Here is a 12,397-nt window from a genome sequence, read left to right as displayed (position 1 = left end):
TTACGACGTCACCAAACCTATAACGTCCAAAACCCTACGGCGTCACAAAGCATACAGCGTCACCAAACCAACGGCGTAACCAAACCCACGGCGAAACCAAAATTACGACGTAACCAAACCTACAGCGTAACCAAACCTACGGCGTCACCAAACCAACGGCGTCATCAAACCTACGGCGTACCCACGGCGAAACCAAACCTACGGCGTAACCAAACCAACGGCGTAACCAAACTTACGGCGTCACCAAACCTACGGCTTCACCAAACCCACGGCGTCACCAAACCTACGGCGTAACCAAACATACCGCGTAACCAAACCCACGGCGTCATAAAACCTACGGCGTCACCAATCCTACGGTTTCACCAAACCTTCGGCGTCACCAAACCAACGGCGTAACCAAACCCACGGCGTAACCAAACCCACGGCGTCTTCAAACCAACGGCGCTGTCAAACCAACGGCGTAACCCAAATGTACGGCGTCACCAAACCTACGGTGTCACCAAACCTACGGCGTCGTCGAACCAACGGCGTAACCAAACCAACGGCGTCTTCAAACCAACGGCGCTGTCAAACCAACGGCGTAACCCAAATGTACGGCGTCACCAAACCTACGGTGTCACCAAACCTACGGCGTCGTCGAACCAACGGCGTAACCAAACCAACGGCGTAACTCAAATGTACGGCGTCACCAAACATACGGTGTCACCAAACCTACGGCGTCGTCGAACCAACGGCGTAACCAAACCAACCTCGTAACCAAACCTTCGGCGTCACCAATCCTACGGCGTCACCAAACCAACGATACACAAACAAATTTACGGCTTCACAAATGCCAATATGCAGCCTCTTTTTAAACAACAAAAACAACAACAAAGATCATGCAATAATAAGGAAAATGGCATATTTGTTTGGCTACCTCTTTTATTGTTTTAAGGAGGTTAAAGTCCTTTTCGCATCGGACAATGCGTAAATGTATGTGGTAGTCCTCAGGCATTTATCGAATTCTGAGTTGCTTGTTTCGATTGAGTCTCTTATAAGTGTATTCAGTACATCAATCATCCGCTTTTTGTTGAAAATAACAACGACAGATGAATAATAAATTATTAATCTACATTATGTTTAAACTTTCGACTATTGTACTTGTTTCTGTAGTTTTCATATAAATATTCATATAACTCGATGTTAACTGATATCCAAAATAACGCAGCGGAAATCGATTGGGCACTTAAAGTTAAAAACTTGTTAAAAAAAAAAAAACAACAACATGCACACCTTTAAGATGATGGCTGGATACTGTTTTTAGCAAAAATGGAATGAAGAATTGCGACATTCATCAAGTGGGTCAACTTTATACTATTTGCAATCTTTGATCATCAGACATATTTAGACACCACACTAAACAATAAACTCAGAACAGCATTACCATGCCTTAAAGTAGCTTCACTTAGATTAGAAATAGAAACGAGCAAATAGCTTACGCCTTAAATAATACCAAGAAATGAACAAAAATGCCAATTCTGTAATACTCTCGAAGATGAATTCCATTTTCTGCTAGAATGTCCATTTAGCCATGTATTAATACTCAAAACATTCCTTAAATCATCGAACTTATTTTGAGCGAATATGAAACTATTATAAGTTGTGTATAATGGCTTTGAAATGAGTCAGAATAGATACTAGACACTTTTCTCTACTTACTTTACTTTTCCGCATTTTAAGCAAAAATGCATTATAACTTTATTTTGTTTATGTATACCGATTGATTTTGATAGTTGTTATACCGAAAACGTTTATATAATGTACATGTTTATATTATAATGTAACTCATGTGCTGAAAGCTTATAACATGTAATTAATGAAATTCTTCTTTTTCTTATGGTCATGTAAAGTGAGAATATGATTGGTGATATGACACTGCCCTGTCGACAGCCATTGGCTGTTTCTATTGGTCCGGAGATTTCCTCATTTAGTGATAAATTTATTTTCCTGTATTAAATAAATGCAATTATCCAAGTTAGCATTTTATCCCTAGTTTAGTAAGGTATGTTAAAGCTCCTTGACCCCATAGTTTGTCAAAAGCTGAGCTGAGGTCCAAGAATACTGCCCCTATTTACTTGTTGTGCCGTTTACAATTATGTTCCAGTCTAACTAGACTGTCCTCAATTGAATGATTTGTTCTGAAACCTGATGGAAATTTTGATATCAGCTTGTTTGTTTCAATGAAGTTACAAACTCTAGGTTTATCAAAGTTTGCATTTATTTAGTGAAAACTAAATGTAAGTGGGATTGGCCGGTATTTGTCAGACTTATCTTAGGTATTGTTAATTACTTTGTCGCCTATTTTAAATGGTGACCCGTAGGGTAATGGAGTTCCCTTTACTTTCATACATAATCCTAAAGCTTCTTAGATTTTGTTATGTGCGTTATTTTCAAGCAGATTTTGCCACGTTTAACTTTAAGCCTGGCCATCAGCCAGTTTTCATTTGTAATACAAGTTGGGTCTTTTTAGAAATGTTTCATCATTTTTCTCTTAATTTTATAGCATTGGCACATTTGGTGTTCCATCATGGGACAATTTTCTTTACTTGTTTAATTTATGGTTTAGATTTTGGTATGGTTTTATCGGGAATGTCTATAAATATGTTAAAATAATGATTGCAATTGTGTTGAATATCATTTTCAGTTATATATCGTAGCATAGTTCGGTTTGAGTTATTGAAATTGGTTCCATGATTGAGTTGAGGATTTTTGTTTTCCATTTTTATTGTAATATGGATTGTTGTTTTATTTGTAGAATTTTTTAATTTACGATAGTTATGGTGGTCACTACCGTTTTTGGAAACTCTTGTTATTTTTCCATTGTCATGGGGTTTCAGCAGATATGTTTTAAGATAAATTCTCCTAAAATTAAGGTGAGGTGCTTTTACTACGTTTTAAATAAATAAGTGTTGTATGTATTCAAGTTATTATATTTAGTTATAGGTACACATATATTATAAATTGTAATGTGTTTTTTACCGTCTGTCTGCACAGAGCAGACTTATATGTCTGATTTGAAAGTTATAATGTTCTCTGTCAAGCAAAAAACCCAATCTTACATGCATGCATACTCCCCCTTCTATACTTCTTTTATCAGAATTCCTAATGTTGTTGCTAAGGTGTTAATAACCCCTCAGTTTGAAAGTTTCGTCCTTTTCTGTATAATTTGTTTCCTGCAAACAAAACGCATCTATTTGGTTTGTTGCATTGTTTAGGTAATGTTTTAGTTTGTCAATTTATGTGGCTAAAATATTAAACAAAAGCAGGTATCGTCAGATCTTCTTTTTAACGTGCCAAAGATTGCAACGTCAATTTGAATTAAATTTTGAAAGTAAGCCGAATAATATTAAAATAAATGTTGGTGAGGAACCGATGAGAATTAAGGTAACTAAGCAAACATGGAACTATGTTGACTGAATGACCTTGCCTTACTTTAGCTACTACAAAAAGTCAAAACGGCCTCTGCCAATATCGGGTTTCATTGAATTAACTTTACACAAGCAATAAACTTGCGAGATAAAAGAAATGTTCATATATCCTAGTACATATAGGTATATCAGTTATTGTAATCAACTTAGCTAGTTGTATACAAATTCATCAAATTAAATTACCTATTCCTAGGTTATGAGAGGCACTTATCGGTTACAGTTTGGAGCCACTCAAAACATATTTTGGATTTAATTTTGAATTGTAAAAAAGTAAAATCACGCTTGTCGCGCCTTTTAAGCCGATGAATGCTTTCAACGCTTTCATAATCGTGTTCATAGACGCATATTATACCATAAAAATGTCGATTTTAATCACTGTACGAAGATAATTTAGCAGATAATTCAAAATTCAAGCTTTTTATTTGTTAAATTATGTCAGATATGTAAATGAGGCCTTTAAAACACAATTGTGTGAAGGTTTTAAGTATATATTTTAAATATTGGTTGCACAGTTGAAAGCGTTTTAGCAAAACTTTGTAATTTCATGCACAGCTGCAAACACATAATAAGCTGCCTTTTCGAAACATTTATTAAAGTCATTCATCAGGATATTGAAATAAAAAAGCAATACACAAAGTACATATAAAGAGCTAGTATATCTTAATTACGTTTAGCGATTATGCTTTAACAAAGAAAGAGTAATGAGTCGAAACCCGGGATCAATTCGTATTTTAGTTTGAAACTTCTTGGTGTACATTACTACCTCTTGGTGTGCATTTATACCACTTGGTGTATAATACTACCGCTTGGTACATATTACTATATTTTGGTGCATATAACTACCTCTTGGTGTACATTACTACCACCTCTTAGTATATATAACTACCTCTTGGTGTACATTACTACCAACTCTTAGTATATATTACTACCTCTTGGTGGACATTACTACCAACTCTTAGTATATATTACTACCTCTTGGTGGACATTACTACCACCTCTTAGTATATATAACTACCTCTTGGTGTACATTACTACCAACTCTTAGTATATATTACTACCTCTTGGTGGACATTACTACCAACTCTTAGTATATAATACTACCTCTTGGTGGACATTACTACCAACTCTTAGTATATATTACTACCTCTTGGTGGACATTACTACCAACTCTTAGTATATATTACTACCTCTTGGTGTACATTACTACCAACTCTTAGTATATATAACTACCTCTTGGTGTACATTACTACCAACTCTTAGTATATATAACTACCTCTTGGTGTACATTACTACCACCTCTTAGTATATATTACTACCTCTTGGTGGACATTACTACCAACTCTTAGTATATATTACTACCTCTTGGGGTACATTACTACCAACTCTTAGTATATATTACTACCTCTTGGTGTACATTACTACCAACTCTTAGTATATATTACTACCTCTTGGTGGACATTACTACCAACTCTTAGTATATATTACTACCTCTTGGTGGACATTACTACCACCTCTTAGTATATATTACTACCTCTTGGTATACATTACTACCAACTCTTAGTATATATTACTACCTCTTGGTGGACATTACTACCACCTCTTAGTATATATTACTACCTCTTGGTGGACATTACTACCAACTCTTAGTATATATTACTACCTCTTGGTGTACATTACTACCAACTCTTAGTATATATAACTACCTCTTGGTATACATTACTACCAACTCTTAGTATATATTACTACCTCTTGGTGGACATTACTACCTCTTGATGTACATTATTACCTCTTTGTGTACATTACTACCAACTCTTAGTATATATAACTACCTCTTGGTGTACATTACTACCAACTCTTAGTATATATAACTACCTCTTGGTGGACATTACTACCAACTCTTAGTATATATTACTACCTCTTGGTGTACATTACTACCAACTCTTAGTATATATAACTACCTCTTGGTGGACATTACTACCAACTCTTAGTATATATTACTACCTCTTGGTGTACATTACTACCAACTCTTAGTATATATTACTACCTCTTGGTGGACATTACTACCAACTCTTAGTATATATTACTACCTCTTGGTGTACATTACTACCAACTCTTAGTATATATTACTACCTCTTGGTGTACATTACTACCAACTCTTAGTATATATTACTACCTCTTGGGGTACATTACTACCAACTCTTAGTATATATTACTACCTCTTGGTGGACATTACTACCAACTCTTAGTATATATTACTACCTCTTGGTGTACATTACTACCAACTCTTAGTATATATTACTACCTCTTGGTGGACATTACTACCACCTCTTAGTATATATTACTACCTCTTGGTGGACATTACTACCAACTCTTAGTATATATTACTACCTCTTGGTGGACATTACTACCAACTCTTAGTATATATTACTACCTCTTGGTGGACATTACTACCACCTCTTAGTATATATTACTACCTCTTGGTATACATTACTACCAACTCTTAGTATATATTACTACCTCTTGGTGGACATTACTACCACCTCTTAGTATATATTACTACCTCTTGGTGGACATTACTACCACCTCTTAGTATATATTACTACCTCTTGGTGGACATTACTACCACCTCTTAGTATATATAACTACCTCTTGGTGTACATTACTACCAACTCTTAGTACATATTACTACCTCTTGGTGTACATTACTACCAACTCTTAGTATATATTACTACCTCTTGGTGGACATTACTACCACCTCTTAGTATATATTACTACCTCTTGGTATACATTACTACCAACTCTTAGTATATATTACTACCTCTTGGTGGACATTACTACCAGCTCTTAGTATATATTACTACCTCTTGGTGGACATTACTACCACCTCTTAGTATATATAACTACCTCTTGGTATACATTACTACCAACTCTTAGTATATATTACTACCTCTTGGTGGACATTACTACCTCTTGATGTACATTATTACCTCTTTGTGTACATTACTACCAACTCTTAGTATATATAACTACCTCTTGGTGTACATTACTACCAACTCTTAGTATATATAACTACCTCTTGGTGGACATTACTACCAACTCTTAGTATATATTACTACCTCTTGGTGTACATTACTACCAACTCTTAGTATATATAACTACCTCTTGGTGGACATTACTACCAACTCTTAGTATATATTACTACCTCTTGGTGTACATTACTACCAACTCTTAGTATATATTACTACCTCTTGGTGTACATTACTACCAACTCTTAGTATATATTACTACCTCTTGGTGTACATTACTACCACCTCTTAGTATATATTACTACCTCTTGGTGTACATTACTACCAACTCTTAGTATATATTACTACCTCTTGGTGTACATTACTACCAACTCTTAGTATATATTACTACCTCTTGGGGTACATTACTACCAACTCTTAGTATATATTGCTACCTCTTGGTGGACATTACTACCAACTCTTAGTATATATTACTACCTCTTGGTGTACATTACTACCAACTCTTAGTATATATTACTACCTCTTGGTGGACATTACTACCAACTCTTAGTATATATTACTACCTCTTGGTGGACATTACTACCAACTCTTAGTATATATTACTACCTCTTGGTGTACATTACTACCAACTCTTAGTATATATTACTACCTCTTGGTGGACATTACTACTACCTCTTAGTATATATTACTACCTCTTGGTATACATTACTACCAACTCTTAGTATATATAACTACCTCTTTGTGTACATTACTACCAACTCTTAGTATATATAACTACCTCTTGGTGGACATTACTACCAACTCTTAGTATATATTACTACCTCTTGGTGTACATTACTACCAACTCTTAGTATATATTACTACCTCTTGGTGTACATTACTACCACCTCTTAGTATATATTACTACCTCTTGGTGTACATTACTACCAACTCTTAGTATATATTACTACCTCTTGGTGTACATTACTACCAACTCTTAGTATATATTACTACCTCTTGGGGTACATTACTACCAACTCTTAGTATATATTACTACCTCTTGGTGGACATTACTACCAACTCTTAGTATATATTACTACCTCTTGGTGTACATTACTACCAACTCTTAGTATATATTACTACCTCTTGGTGGACATTACTACCAACTCTTAGTATATATTACTACCTCTTGGTGGACATTACTACCAACTCTTAGTATATATTACTACCTCTTGGTGTACATTACTACCAACTCTTAGTATATATTACTACCTCTTGGTGGACATTACTACCACCTCTTAGTATATATTACTACCTCTTGGTATACATTACTACCAACTCTTAGTATATATTACTACCTCTTGGTGGACTTTACTACCACCTCTTAGTATATATTACTACCTCTTGGTGGACATTACTACCACCTCTTAGTATATATTACTACCTCTTGGTGGACATTACTACCACCTCTTAGTATATATAACTACCTCTTGGTGTACATTACTACCAACTCTTAGTATATATTACTACCTCTTGGTGTACATTACTACCAACTCTTAGTATATATTACTACCTCTTGGTGTACATTACTACCAACTCTTAGTATATATTACTACCTCTTGGTGTACATTACTACCAACTCTTAGTATATATTACTACCTCTTGGTATACATTACTACCTCTTGATGTACATTATTACCTCTTTGTGTACATTACTTCCTCTTGTGGTACATAACTACCTCTTGATGTACATTACTACCTCTTGATGTACATAACTACCTCTTGATGTACATTACTACCTTTTTGTGTACATTACTACCTCTTGGTGTACATTACTACCTCATGGTGTACATGACTTTTGATGTACATTAATACCTCTCGATGTACATTACTACCTCTTGATGTACATTACTACCTTTTTGTGTACATTACTACCTCTTGGTGTACATTACTACCTCATGGTGTACATGACTTTTGATGTACATTAATACCTCTCGATGTACATTACTACCTCTTGATGTACATTACTACCTTTTTGTGTACATTACTACCTCTTGGTGTACATTACTACCTCGTCTTGATATACATTACTACCTCTTTGTGTACATTACTACCTCTTTGTGTACATTACTACCTCTTGGTGTACAATACTGCCGTTTTGTGTACACTACTACCTCTTGGTGTACATTACCGCCTCTTGGCGTACAATACTACCTCTTTGTGTATATTACTACCTCTTGGTGTACATTACTACCTATTGATGTACATTAATACCTCTTGATGTACATTAATACCTCTCGATGTACATTAATACCTCTTGATGTACATTAATACCTCTTGATGTACATTAATACCTCTCGATGTACATTACTACCTCTTGATGTACATTACTACCTTTTTGTGTACATTACTACCTCTTGGTGTACATTACTACCTCGTCTTGCTATACATTACTACCTCGTCTTGATGTACATTACTACCTCTTTGTGTACATTACTACATCGTCTTGATGTACATTACTACCTCTTGGTGTACATTACTACCTCTTTGTGTACATTACTACCTCTTTGTGTACATTACTACCTCTTTGTGTACATTACTACCTCTTTGTGTACATTACTACCTCGTCTTGATGTACATTACTACCTCTTGGTGTACATTACTACCTCGTCTTGATATACATTACTACCTCGTCTTGACGTACATTACTACGTCTTTGTGTGCATTACTACCTCTTTGTGTACATTACTACCTCTTGATGTACATTAATACCTCTTGATGTACATTAATACCTCTCGATGTACATTACTACCTCTTGATGTACATTAATACCTCTCGATGTACATTAATACCTCTCGATGTACATTAATACCTCTTGATGTACATTAATACCTCTCGATGTACATTAATACCTCTCGATGTACATTAATACCTCTTGATGTACATTACTACCTCTCGATGTACATTAATACCTCTCGATGTACATTAATACCTCTTGATGTACATTAATACCTCTCGATGTACATTAATACCTCTCGATGTACATTAATACCTCTTGATGTACATTAATACCTCTTGATGTACATTACTACCTCTTTGTGTACATTAATACCTCTTTGTGTACATTAATACCTCTTGATGTACATTAATACCTCTTGATGTACATTACTACCTCTCGATGTACATTACTACCTCTCGATGTACATTAATACCTCTCGATGTACATTAATACCACTTGATGTACATTACTACCTCTTTGTGTACATTACTACCTCTTGATGTACATTAATACCTCTTGATGTACATTAATACCTCTTGATGTACATTAATACCTCTTGATGTACATTAATACCTCTTGATGTACATTAATACCTCTTGATGTACATTAATACCTCTTGATGTACATTACTACCTCTTGATGTACATTAATACCTCTTGATGTACATTACTACCTCTTTGTGTACATTACTACCTCTTGATGTACATTAATACCTCTTGATGTACATTACTACCTCTTTGTGTACATTACTACCTCTTGATGTACATTAATACCTCTTGATGTACATTAATACCTCTTGATGTACATTAATACCTCTTGATGTACATTACTACCTCTTTGTGTACATTACTACCTCTTGATGTACATTAATACCTCTTGATGTACATTAATACCTCTCGATGTACATTACTACCTCTTGATGTACATTACTACCTTTTTGTGTACATTACTACCTCTTGGTGTACATTACTACCTCGTCTTGATATACATTACTACCTCGTCTTGATGTACATTACTACCTCTTTGTGTACATAACTACCTCTTTGTGTACATTACTACCTCTTGGTGTACAATACTGCCGTTTTGTGTACACTTCTACCTCTTGGTGTACATTACCGCCTCTTGGTGAACAATACTACCTCTTTGTGTACATTACTACCTATTGATGTACATTACTACCTCTTTGTGTACATTACTTCCTCGTCTTGATGTACATTACTACCTCTTGGTATACAATACTACCTCTTGGTATACATTACTACCTCTTGGTGTACAATACTGCCTCTTTGTGTACACAACTACCTCTTGGTGAACATTACTGCCCCTTTGTGTGCAATACTACTTCTTTGTGTTCATTACTACCTCTTGGTGTACATTACTACCTCTTGGTGTACATTTCTACCTCTTTCTGTACATTACTACCTTTGGTGTACATTACTCCCTCTTGGTGTATATTACTACCTCTTGGTGTACATTACTATCTCTTTGTGTACATTACTACCTCTTGGTGTACAATACTAACTCGTTGTGTACATTACTACCTTTTGGTGTACATTACTACCTCTTGGTGTACATTACTTCCGCATAGTTTATTATACTACCTATTGGATCTAAGACTACGCAAGAGCAGCAACATAGTTACTTACGAAGAAAACGCTATCCTGGTTACATCAAACGATTTGATTCACCAAAAACCATGCTAGTTCTTTCATCGCAGCTATTCGAAAAAATGACAAAAGTTTGAATTACTTTCCAGGGGTCATGATCTACGATCCAGGTCAACAATTCCTTGTCGATCTACGATCTACGATCCAGTTCAACAATTCATTTTCGATCTACGATCTACGATCCAGGTCGACAATATTTCAGGTATTTTAGTCTGTCGATCTACGATCTATGACCCAGGTTAACCGATTCAGATTTCCATTCTATTGTCAGTCTACGATCTACGATCCAGGTCAACAATTTCTTGTCGATCTACGATCTACCATCCAGGTCGACAATATTTCAGGTATTTTAGTTTGTTGATCTACGATCTATGACCCAGGTTAACCGATTCAGATTTCCATTCTATTGTCGTTCTACGATCTACGATCCAGGTCGACCAATTTATTTATGTTTATGTTGATGTACGATCTACGATCCAGGTCGACCAATTTATTTATGTTTATGTTGATGTACGATCTACGATCCAGGTCGACCAATTTATTTATGTTTATGTTGATGTACGATCTACGATCCAGGTCGACCAATTTATTTATGTTGATGTTGATGTACGATCTACGATCCAGGTCGACCAATTTATTTATGTTGATGTTGATGTACGATCTACGATCCAGGTCGACCAATTTATTTATGTTTATGTTGATGTACGATCTACGATCCAGGTCGACCAATTTATTTATGTTGATGTTGATGTACGATCTACGATCCAGGTCGACCAATTTATTTATGTTTATGTTGATGTACGATCTACGAGCTACGCGACAACTTCACACACCTGAATAGTGATCAATAATTTCAAGTTTTATCATTATATAATTCATATTTGATATTGCCAATCTTTGTTTATACATCATTTACACTTAAGTTCCACAATGAACAGTAGTCTGCATAGCAAACAAACCGTTCTGTTACTCAACCTGACTTTCAGCTAAGATAACTGTACCATCAGCATACAACAATATATATAATCTTAAATATGATTCGATGCATTAACCGCTTCAATAAACAAACGTTGCTCTTGGCAAAATGGGTTAGCCTTCAAATTTTGCCGACGTATAGGATGTAAGATCATTCAACAAAAAATAAAATAAAACGGGAGACACATTTTCACCTTGCCTTACTCTCACATGGCTAGCAAAGAAGTTAGCACCAACCACTTTGACACCATATTTGCTTGCAGAATGCATATTATGAATATTTGAAGACATTAACCATTAATATAATTGTTCAACAGCTAGCGCTTAAGAGCCATCTTTTAACAGAGTCAAACGAGTTTTTGTTATTAATAAAAGCACAGAATAGTTCTCTCCTCTTCTTAGGTATAAACATAACATAACACAACATAACATAAGTTTTATTAGCATTAATGTGGTGACAACATCATAACCATACACAAAAAACATACAATGAAATACAGTGGT

The sequence above is a fragment of the Mya arenaria genome, chromosome 4, assembly GCF_026914265.1.
Source record: "Mya arenaria isolate MELC-2E11 chromosome 4, ASM2691426v1".
Lineage (NCBI taxonomy): Eukaryota > Metazoa > Mollusca > Bivalvia > Myida > Myidae > Mya > Mya arenaria.
The sequence above is the reverse complement of the archived record's forward strand: the minus strand, read 5'-3'. Positions refer to the sequence as shown.